The sequence below is a fragment of the Coffea arabica genome, chromosome 7e (genome assembly GCF_036785885.1).
Source record: "Coffea arabica cultivar ET-39 chromosome 7e, Coffea Arabica ET-39 HiFi, whole genome shotgun sequence".
NCBI lineage: Eukaryota > Viridiplantae > Streptophyta > Magnoliopsida > Gentianales > Rubiaceae > Coffea > Coffea arabica.
The window spans coordinates 40598931-40610173 of record NC_092323.1 but is presented as its reverse complement, the minus strand read 5'-3'; the positions used below and the strand labels follow the sequence as shown (position 1 = coordinate 40610173).

Here is an 11243-nt window from a genome sequence, read left to right as displayed (position 1 = left end):
TTGTTAACAGTCTTGAAATCTATCCAACTTTGAGCTACCATATCTTGGGGCTCAAAACACCGATTCTTGATCCGCTTGTTCTGACCTAAACCTTACTTGCACCTCTAATTGAGCTACAAATTTCAAGGGCTGGTTTACAACGAGTGAATTCTGCTGAATTTTCAAAGTTAGCAAAAAACAAACCCCGGCTCAATCCTGGGTGATTTGGAACAGTAACTTTAAGCTCATTTTTGAACACCTTCCACTTAGATTCATGGAAAAGTGTCTTCTAAGAACTTTTAGTACTTTGGAAGAGGTTTCCAACGGTACCAAGTTTTCCAATTTTCGACATGTGGAATCTGAGATACGATTTTTTCAAAATATCGTATCAAAACTGAAATTTTCTGAATTTCAAGGAAATGGAGTTTTTCAAGTATTCCTTATTCCTTCGATAATACTTGAACGTTTATGCTTGATTTCCAAGATAACAAAACTCGATTGCTCTTGTACATTAAGAAACTCCACTTGAACATCGATTTACTAGTAATTGAGGTTCATTTTCATGAAATTTCCCCAGATTGTACTAGTGCACAATCTTCCTTGATAATTGGGATGTGTGAATGATAATTCACTATTAAATGCTCAGGCGCTCAAGAGGACCTTCCAGAGGATCTCACGGGAGACGCCTAAACCATCATTTGAACTCGCTACTTGAATCACTGTGAGTGTCAAGTGCATGAACTTGTTGTTAAGTGGTTATCTGTTTCTTATCCGTTATGTAAATTTGAAATTTTGAGACGAGGGTGTACTTTATCGCACTCGTTCTCTTTCAAATGAAATTATATTCGAATTTTGCTATGTGAATTCGTATCCGACTTGTACATGGTAATGTGGATGTGATTTGTACTTGTGATTCGTATATGTGATCCGTATTTGTGATTCCGATTTGGAATTGTCGATTTGAGCGTTGCTCATCGACTTATATTCGTATTCGTATTCATATTCGGGGGACGCTCAAAACTCGTTGGCTAACTTTGCGAATCGAGCCAGCATGGGCTTGGTCGATAAGCTTAGCAAACCATGAGATATTCGTAGAGCATGATCTATTGGAAAGATCTTGCTCGGCATTACTCGTGCAGTATTGCCATGATATATTCGAGTATTATCAAAAACTTTGATGAGCGGGCCCGGTAAGGGGGTGTAACGGTGACGGGATTCGAAGAAAAGTGGTGTATCTACGGATTTGATACTTATGTGGTTGACGCAGTGTCAACGTGAGATGTGATCAAGACTTCGACTCGACTACGTGGAATTTAGCTCCTGAGAGCTACAGTATCCTTGAATTATTTCTGTTTATTTTTCCTATTCGAAATGTGAATTATTCGAATTTGATAGCCTTACCTACCATGTAATTGTTGATGCTACTTGGATTATGTGTTTGCATGTGTGTTTTCTTGGCCTCACTGAGTATTGGCTCATCCTATTAGTTTGTTTTCCTTAACAGGTTGGATTGGAAGATTTTGGTAAAGCCGACTAGATTATACTTTTGATTGGAATCGGGGCTGTAAATGTGTAGTCGACTTTTAATGGTTGCATTTTGGAACTTGATGTATCTTTTGTGAACATGATGTAAGATTTAAATATTTAGTAAAGGAAGCGACTTTTCTTTATTTTGACTCATAGTATTTGGTATGTATCGTTAAGTTCGATTTGATTTGTCTTGAGTCCTGGCGAGAGCTGGGCAGGCGTCCCGCGGATACCTTTGGGTTCGCCCTTGGGAGAAGTGGGGGGCGTCACAGTTGGTATCAGAGCGTAGGTTTCAGATCTTTGTAGTGTATTCTAAGTTTGAAGTTTAGGATGCCGGACTGTGGGACTGGTTTGAAAGTTAAGTGACCACTTGTAGAAAAAAAAAAAAAAATCAGAGCCGCTTCGCGTGGTATTTGCGCGGGGTGAGATTGGGCCAAATGGTATTATGGTCCTTATCATATGAATGAGTAAAGGCTTAAGTACTCTTTTAGAGTGTAAGCTGTGAATCATGAATGTGATAGGTATAAATATTTTATCGTAATACTTGGGGAAAGACTAGATATGTATGTTGGATATGAATCTTAAATATGGTGATTTACTCTTGGGACTGGCCAGCTCGAGATGTGAATTATTTTATTTCGAATTCTTGTACCCGAGTAATTAAGAGTTGAGGGCAATGCTAAAAACTTAAGATCTCCATTTGCGAAGAACAAGAACGGACTAATGTTTTGTGAGAACAAGTGCAGGAGGTCAACGGATGTCCAGTTCATATAGTAAGAGAAATGAGACATCTGGCGCAGAATATTTTAACTGAGTGTGGGACAATATTCACTAGAGAGAAGTAGAATATAGTTGAGCCTAAGAGAGAGAGAGATAGAGAAAGATTGAGGGATGGTCCTATGTAACTCAATAGGATCCAATTGTTTGATATGAGTTGGAAATGAACGAAAAAAAAAAAAAATTTAGCCCCTTTTGACTGATGTAGTTAGATTTAGCTGGGGTGATGCTAGTGTTGAGGCCATTGCATTTTTTTTTGTATGACTGTGTGGCCTACTTTTGAGGCACTTGACTTTACTTTAGTCGTATGTGATTAAAAGTACTCTTGTGGCATCTGAGTGCTATATTTTTGTGACTACCCCATGACTTGCTAATTGTATGAACTTGATATGTTAATAAATGTAAATTATTGTTATTTCCGATGTTTTCTTGATTGGTTCCTGTTTTCTACTTTGCATTGCATAATTTATTTATTTATTTCTTGCACTAGGCACGCCTAGGTTATGGAAGGGCTAAGAAGGGGTCGAGGCCGTGGACGAGGGACTAGACAGGCCCAACCTCAAAGGGGTGACCAGGGATCGGCAACTGCACCGATCCAAGGTCAGGAAAATATCGAGGGTAATCAAGTGGCTACTGCCATCAATAGGATGACTGATATCCTAGAACGCTTAGCTGAAAGACAGGGTCCAGGACCGTTTAACCAACCTGGGGGCCAGGAAAGAGGTGAGGATAGAGCCTTAGAGAGGTTCTTAAAATTTAACCCGTCTAAGTTTCTTGGCGAACCTGATCCTGAGGTAGCGGAGAATTGGTTAGAAAGGATGACCAACATATTCGCTGCTTTAGACTACACTGAAGATAGGCGAGCGAATTTCGCTGCTTTCCAATTTGAGGGAGTATGTGACGCCCCGAAAAGTATAAGTGTGAGAACCCGAAAATTTTCTAATTTTCTAGGGTTTATTTTATTTAAAAAACGCCCGCCTTTTCTACATTTTCTTGATTAGAAAAAATTCCCCAGATAAAGTTTATGAGCAAAAATAGTTTTAAAATGATTTTCCTAGCATTGGATATTGAAAGGGCGTGGGACCCACTAGTGCGAAAAGTTCGGAAAAAATTCGGCCAATAAGATTAAGTTCCGGATAGTGAGTGAAATTTATCGGGTGTTAAGAGATAAGAAGAGGAGGTGATTTGATTGATGTGAGAGAGACTTAAAGGATAGAAATGCATTTAATAGAGTGCCAAGTGTCACTTTCTCATTGGTTGGACTTTTGACTTTTTTCCCCTTAAGTTAAATATCTCAAAAATTGACTAAAAATCACCATTTCTTGTCTTCCTCTTGGCCGACTTTCTTGAGCTTCAAAAGAGAGAAAAACTCTTCAAGTTTTGGCTTTCATCTTGCTTCAATTAAACCATCCAACCTTCTAAACTTGTTTCTACTCCATACAATTCTTCCATTTGGTGCTAGTGAGTGTTTTGGTGAAGTTTTTGGAGAAGCTAAGGTGGTCTACAACTTCCTCTTTCTTGTTTACTTGGTAAGTAGTGATTGACTATCCTCTTACACCTAATGATGTTGAATTTATGCCTAATGGTGGCTATAGAGTTGGAAATTGTGGTTTATTGCTAGCTTATGGATGATATGGTGAAGTTTTTATTTTTTTTGAGGAATTTTCTGGTTTAATGTGATCTTGATATTATGGTTGTTTATGATGGTTAGTAATAAGGGGTTATGACTCTAGTGGATGTAAATGATTGGCAATTGCAATCAATTTTGGATTTGGAAGAATTTCTGGAAAATTAGGGTTCTTGGTTCTTCATTCTGTCCGAAATTTTAGGTCATAGATAGAGGCCGAATTGGCCTTTGCTCAAAACATGAAAGTTGTAGGTATTGATGTATTTGAGGTTCCTACAAAATTTCAGGTCATTTGGAGTAGTGTAGAGTGAGATATGTCGATTTTACTGTTGCTGTTCTGGGTGATCAGAATTTGCGAACTGCGATTGTAATCGTCTGTTTTGACTGGAATTTCTTTGGATTTGGATGTTGGTGTCTTCTGATGAAATGTAGCTGTATGTCTTAGCTACCGCATGTCTTTGGAATCAATGCATTTGGACCTGTGTAGACTGAGATAGACGAATTACAGCATTGTGTGATTTGGGAACCTGCAATTACGGTTCTGGTTTGTTATTTGGCATATTTGACTTAGTTGTGCTGGGATTTGGACTGAGTGCCCTTCTTCATTGTTGTAGCCCTAGTTTTTAGCTTCGAGATGGTGGGTCTTACACCCTAATCCGATAATCGTAGTGCAATTTGTGCCATTACCGCAAAGTGACGTCCAAAACTATTTTTCTGGTTTGAGCTAAACCTTCATTTTCGGACTTTTCCCTAGCTTGACTTGTACTAGTACTACTTGGAGCTTGCTGAATGACTATGGGATGAAATTGTTGTTGTTGTGTGTGAACCTTTGGGACTGGCTGAGGATATAATGAAGCCATGATGGCTGGAAAAGTAAGGAAATTCAGGGGAAGTGCTGTCCGAACTTTTGAAGGAAGTTATTTGCATTGAGTTTGTGATTTAAGACTTGGATTTGAGCAAGGCAATGATACATGATGGATAGTTTCGGAGCCGTGGAGGTGAGTGACCTCAAACTGTTTCCAAATTTACTTTTGAACCGCTTTACTGCATTATCTACTTTTGAACCGTTTTCAAAGTTACTTTTGGAACTGTTTCTTACATATCATGCGTGCTTGCATTAGTGTCTTGTTATTATTGATTTTGCTTTCAATGATTGTTAAAACGAGTTTTCTAGGCGAGTGTGTACTTTATCGCACTCGACCTAAATATATATGAAATTTTCAATGATTAGTGATTAAATGCTACTTGCGCATGAATGTAAGCCTCTTGGGCTGAACTGGCCATTGCCCCTTGTTACCGGTCGTCTCGAGCCAGAAGCGGACTCGGTCGGGCGACTAGGAACTTGGGTGAACGTTTCGGTATACTCGAGTATTACCTTGTAGGTTGGTGGAGCCTGGCCAAAAGCCAGGGACGGGGTGAATGAATGGACGAATGAAACCAAATGCAATGAATTGTCAGGAGAACGAACGTATCCTTTCATGAATGTCACTATCGCTTTCCATTGTAAATGTTTCTTGAATTATTGATACTCCATCATTGATCTATGACATCATTGAAATGAACGATTGTGAAACTGATTTGATAACTGATTTTACTGGTTACTCGCTGAGCTTCTAGTTCACCCCAAAAATATTTTATTCCCCTCCACAGGGCTCAAAGCGAAGGAAGGACTTGTTGTGCTTATTCACATGTCTGGATGGCCTATATTTTGTACAATTTGGATTTGGAATCATTTTATGTATAGTCGAGAATTAGTTTCCGCTGCATTTGTGACATGTAATTATTGGAGACTTGGATGTATATTTCTGGACCATGTTATGTATATTTGAGATTTGTATTGTAATTTAATTGAGGAATTTAGTGATCGAATGAGTCCCGGCGAGAGCCGGGCAGGCCGCCCGCCAAACCTTCTGGTTCGCCTTAGGGGGAGGTGGGGCTGTTACAGAGTAGCCCGTGCTTGGTGGGATCTGATAAGAGGAAAATGGGAGAGAACTCAAACCCCTTGGACTTGGGAGAATTTCACAAGGGAATTTAATGAGAAATTTCTTCCGCCCTTAATCCAAGAGAAAAGGGAGGATGAATTCATCAAGTTGAAACAAGGAACCCTTAGTGTAGCGGAGTACGAGGGAAAGTTCACTAAGCTTTCTAAGTACGCTCCTGAATTGGTGATCAATGAACGGAGGAGGATTAGACGGTTCGTGCAGGGACTTAATGTAGAAATCCAGGAGGGTTTGGCTGCAGCCCAAATCTCTACGTTCACTGAAGTCTTAGAAAAAGCACAGAGAGTCGAGAGTGCAAGGCTGCAAGTTAGAGACTTTCATGCTAAGAAGAGGGGCACTTCTAGTAACCCTTCGGGACAGGCAGATAAGAGTGCCCCACCTTTTAAAAAGGGAAAAGGAACGGGTGGAGTGGAGATATCTAACATGCCAAAAGGGACTCAATCAAGAGGAGATCGCAATGGAGGAGGTCAATCGAGAGGGACACCTCCAAGTGGTCAACCTGTGGCTCCCCAAGTCGTTTGTGGTTATTGTGGCAAGCTCAACCATACGGAGAATGATTGTTTTAGGAAACAAGGGAAGTGCTTGTATTGTGGTAGTACCGAGCACCAGATATCGAAATGCCCGACCGTACCAAAAGAAGGCGGTAGTACCCAAAGGCTTGAAAAGTCAGCCACTAAGCAGCCTAGTGTTGGAGGAAGTCGATCTAATGCACCAGCTAGGGTTTATGCATTAGGCTATCAACATGTTTCCGATTCTACTAAAGTCATTGGAGGTATGATTCTTTCTTTTATTTGTCTATCTAAGGTTCTCAGTGACCTAGTACCGTACACACTTTTTGCAAAACCCTAGATTCATAAGATAGAATCAAAGTTTGACTACTAATTGGGTAAATAGAAATTGTGATATATGGATCGGAGGGTGTAAGTTAGTGATTAATTTGAAAGGCATGACTCTTAAGGGGTATGACTATTATCCAAAGTGTAAATTTCGGGGACAAAATTCTTTTAAGGAGGGGAGGATGTGAGGACCCGAAATTTTTTTATTTTTTTTTATCGAATATTAGTAGTTTGTTTAAATATTTATTTACTCATTTTTCTCCAAATTATTTATTTCGATCATTTAAAATCCATTTATATGGAACGACGCCTCTTTTATATTTTTAAAAGCGTTTTGTTGGAAAAATTCACTTTTCGAAAACTCGTTTAGTTCGGAACAACGAGTGCACGTTTTTCGAGACTATATTTGAATCGAGAGTGTATTAATATTGGAGAATTAAGAACGATCAATAATAGATTAAGAAAGGTTAATTGAGGAATTAATACTCAATTCACGTGAGGACTCGTAAAATTATTATTTTTAAACCCCTAATTTTGGCTCAATTAATTATCTATTTGGATTTTTCCCCCGAATATTATTTTCTATCCTTATTAAACCTAAATATATGGTTTTATAGCTTCGTTATATTTTTAAAGTGTCTCGTTTCAAAAATTATTTTCTTAGAAGTTGTTTAGTGAAAAAGTGAAAACGTGTCTGAAAACTTTAGCCAATTAGGAGTACAATATGCTCAAAAATTTAAGACATATACAATGGTCCTAAAATAGGCAATTTTAGGTTTAAATATTGAAGTGATAGTTAGTGGTAAGATCGTTATAAGAATTTCTCAAAGGTTTCAATTTTTATTGCGCCTAAATTAGAAATACGTGTTTCACGTGCGCGCTTAATTGAGGGACTTTGGACAATTATTTTGGGACAATTAAGAATGAATAATATTTATATAAATGTAAGTGTCCTAGAGGTTTAGTGCACTAGTGCAACAAACGTGAGAGAAATCGAACACAAAACGCGCGCGTAGGGCACTAGTTGTAATTGATTTGACGTATTTAATATATTAGACGTCAAGCGTCTTATGTACGCAAAGGAACCAGCAATCACATTTCATTCCCTCAAGCTTCAAGGCCGGATAGCAGCAGCAAAAGGGACAACCGAAACCTTCAACATTTCTTCTTCCAAAGCTCGTGCAAATCACCACCAAATCTTCTAAAAATTTAGCACCATTTAGCCTAAGTCTTGGACAACACATTTAGCTGGAAAAGGGAGGAGCTTTCACGGTTCTTCAAGCTTCAAAGGGGCCGAAACTTCTGTCCTAACCAGCCAGCAAAGTAGGTAGTAATAAATCACCTTAAACTTGTCTTTTGGAGTTTGATTTATGCATTTGAGCTAGAATCGTCACTTTAGTAGCTTGTATTGTTGGGAAAAAGTGGGCTCTATGAATTCCCACTCTTGGGTTGTTGCTGATTCTGTGCTTGCTGAAGTTTATGATGTCGGATTAGTGTTTAAGTTAGTGATTTGCTGAAGAAAAACTGCTGGAAACTCACGTTGAGTGCAAAGGCCAAGTTGGACCATTTTACCCCTGCTCTGTTCGGTCACTTTAATGCAGAAATTTGAGGATTTAATGGCTTTATTATGTTGTTTACATGTTGTAGAAGTTGTGTACAAAATTTCGTTGAAAAATATTGAGTTTTGGTTGTTCAAAAGAATTTATTTTCCAAAGCTAGTAATCTGGGAAATGGTTGCCGTCGTAACCAGACCAGTGTTCGTGTTTCGTCCATAACTCCGTACTCCGACGTCGAAATCAAGTGCCGTTAGCAGCATTTGAAACTAGACGTTCCCATGTTTCCAACGGTGTAAAATTCACATTGTGGTTTCATGTGTGTGAGCCACACCATTCATCTGAAGTTCGCTGTCCTGTTTCTCCGTTCTGCCGAAATGATTTGAAGATGCTGCAACTTTAGGCTTAATTTCGAACCAGTTGCATGCTGAAACTTGGAACGATTTCTTCTGTGAAATTTTAGCCCTGTGAATGTATTTTCTAACACTATCAACCATTCCCAATTTTGAGTTAAATTGAGGGAGTTGTGATCAAAATACGGCGACTGCCTCGTTTTTGAAAACCTTAGATTTGGACAGATTGCCTTAAGGATTTTTCCAAACTTTGGTTGATTGAATGACCACCCTTCCGAGGGTATTTTTCCATGAAATTTGATAGAGAGATACCCTTCATATAGGAGTATCATACTGAAAAATTTGGTGTCAATTCAAGTCCGTTTCGACACTTAATAAAAGGTCCAAAGTCGGAACCAAATCTGGAAATTTGTTAACAGTCTTGAAATCTATCCAACTTTGAGCTACCATATCTTGGGGCTCGAAACTCCGATTCTCGATCCGCTTGTTTTGCCCTAAACCTTACTTGCACCTCTAATTGAGCTACAAATTTCATGGGCTGGTTTGCAACGAGTGAATTCTGCTGAATTTTCAAAGTTAGCGAAAAACCAACCCCGGCTCAATCCTGGGTGATTTGGAACAGCAACTTTAAGCTCCTTTTTGAACACCTTCCACTTAGATTCATGGAAAAATGTCTTCTAAGAACTTTTAGTACTTTGGAAGAGGTTTCCAACAGTACCAAGTTTTCCAATTTTCGACATGTGGAATCTGAGATACGATTTTTTCAAAATATCGTATCAAAACTGAAATTTTCTGAATTTCAAGGAAATGAAGTTTTTCAAGTATTCCTTATTCCTTCGATAATACTTGAACGTTTATGCTTGATTTCCAAGATAACAAAACTCGATTGCTCTTGTACATTAAGAAACTCCACTTGAACATCGATTTACTAGTAATTGAGGTTCATTTTCATGAAATTTCCCCAGATTGTACTAGTGCACAATCTTCCTTGATAATTGGGATGTGTGAATGATAATTCCCTATTAAATGCTCAGGCGCTCAAGAGGACCTTCCAGAGGATCTCACGGGAGACGCCTAAACCATCATTTGAACTCGCTACTTGAATCACTGTGAGTGTCAAGTGCATGAACTTGTTGTTAAGTGGTTATCTGTTTCTTATCCGTTATGTAAATTTGAAATTTTGAGACGAGAGTGTACTTTATCGCACTCGTTCTCCTTCAAATGAAATTATATTCGAATTTTGCTATGTGAATTCGTATCCGACTTGTACATGGTAATGTGGATGTGATTTGTACTTGTGATTCGTATATGTGATCCGTATTTGTGATTCCTATTTGGAATTGTCGATTTGAGCGTTGCTCATCGACTTATATCCGTATTCGTATTCATATTCGGGGGACGCCCAAAACTCGTTGGCTAACTTTGCGAATCGAGCCAGCATGGGTTTGGTCGATAAGCTTAGCAAACCATGAGATATTCGTAGAGCATGATCTATTGGAGAGATCTTGCTCGGCATTACTCGTGCAGTATTGCCATGATATACTCGAGTATTATCAAAAACTTTGATGAGCGGGCCCGGTAAGGGGGTGTAACGGTGACGGGATTCGAAGAAAAGTAGTGTATCTACGGATTTGATACTTATGTGGTTGACGGAGTGTCAACGTGAGATGTGATCAAGACTTCGACTCGACTACGTGGAATTTAGCTCCTGAGAGCTACAGTATCCTTGAATTATTTCTGTTTATTTTTCCTATTCGAATTTGATAGCCTTACCTACCATGTAATTGTTGATGCTACTTGGATTATGTGTTTGCATGTGTGTTTTCTTGGCCTCACTGAGTATTGGCTCATCCTATTAGTTTGTTTTCCTTAACAGGTTGGATTGGAAGATTTTGGTAAAGCCGACTAGATTATACTTTTGATTGGAATCGGGGCTGTAAATGTGTAGTCGACTTTTAATGGTTGCATTTTGGAACTTGATGTATCTTTTGTGAACATGATGTAAGATTTAAATATTTAGTTAAGGAAGCGACTTTTCTTTATTTTGACTCATAGTATTTGGTATGTATCGTTAAGTTCGATTTGATTTGTCTTGAGTCCTGGCGAGAGCTGGGCAGGCGTCTCGCGGATACCCTTGGGTTCGCCCTTGGGAGAAGTGGGGGGCGTCACAGCCATTCCCTTGGGGATTGTCTCCATGCTTGTACTTGACTTGACTGAACATGACTTGACTGATTGTATATATGTGTGTTGTTTGCCTTGTTTGGAATGTATATATGTGTTTGGAAAGTCTTGAGTTTACTTACATGCATTGTTTTATATTGGTTTAGTACACTTGCCTAGATCAAGTAAAACGTTATGGAAGAAACACGTAGTGGACGGGGTCGTGGGCGCGGTAATAGACAACCCACACCGGTTAGGGGTACTAGGGAAACCTCTACTGGACCTAACCCTAACCCCAATGTGCAAATCGCTGCCGCTATGCAGCAAATGACTAACCTACTAGCACAAGTAGTGCAGCAACAAGGCCAGAACCCAAACCCTAATCCTGGAAACCCCGGAAACCCTGGCAATCATGTCGAGAGTGAAGACAG

At 39.2% G+C, this 11243-nt stretch overlaps 2 long non-coding RNA genes across 2 annotated transcripts; both read left to right on the top strand.

The window, feature by feature from the left end:
- Positions 1-381: 381 nt before the first annotated feature.
- On the top strand, positions 382-1612 carry LOC140010942 (uncharacterized). Its single transcript, XR_011818144.1, has 2 exons — positions 382-700; positions 1484-1612. It is a non-coding gene; the product is annotated as an uncharacterized lncRNA (long non-coding RNA).
- An 8072-nt stretch (positions 1613-9684) lies between these two features.
- LOC140010897 (uncharacterized) lies at positions 9685-10694 on the top strand. The gene is made up of 2 exons (XR_011818094.1): positions 9685-9761; positions 10529-10694. It is a non-coding gene; the product is annotated as an uncharacterized lncRNA (long non-coding RNA).
- Positions 10695-11243: the final 549 nt, after the last annotated feature.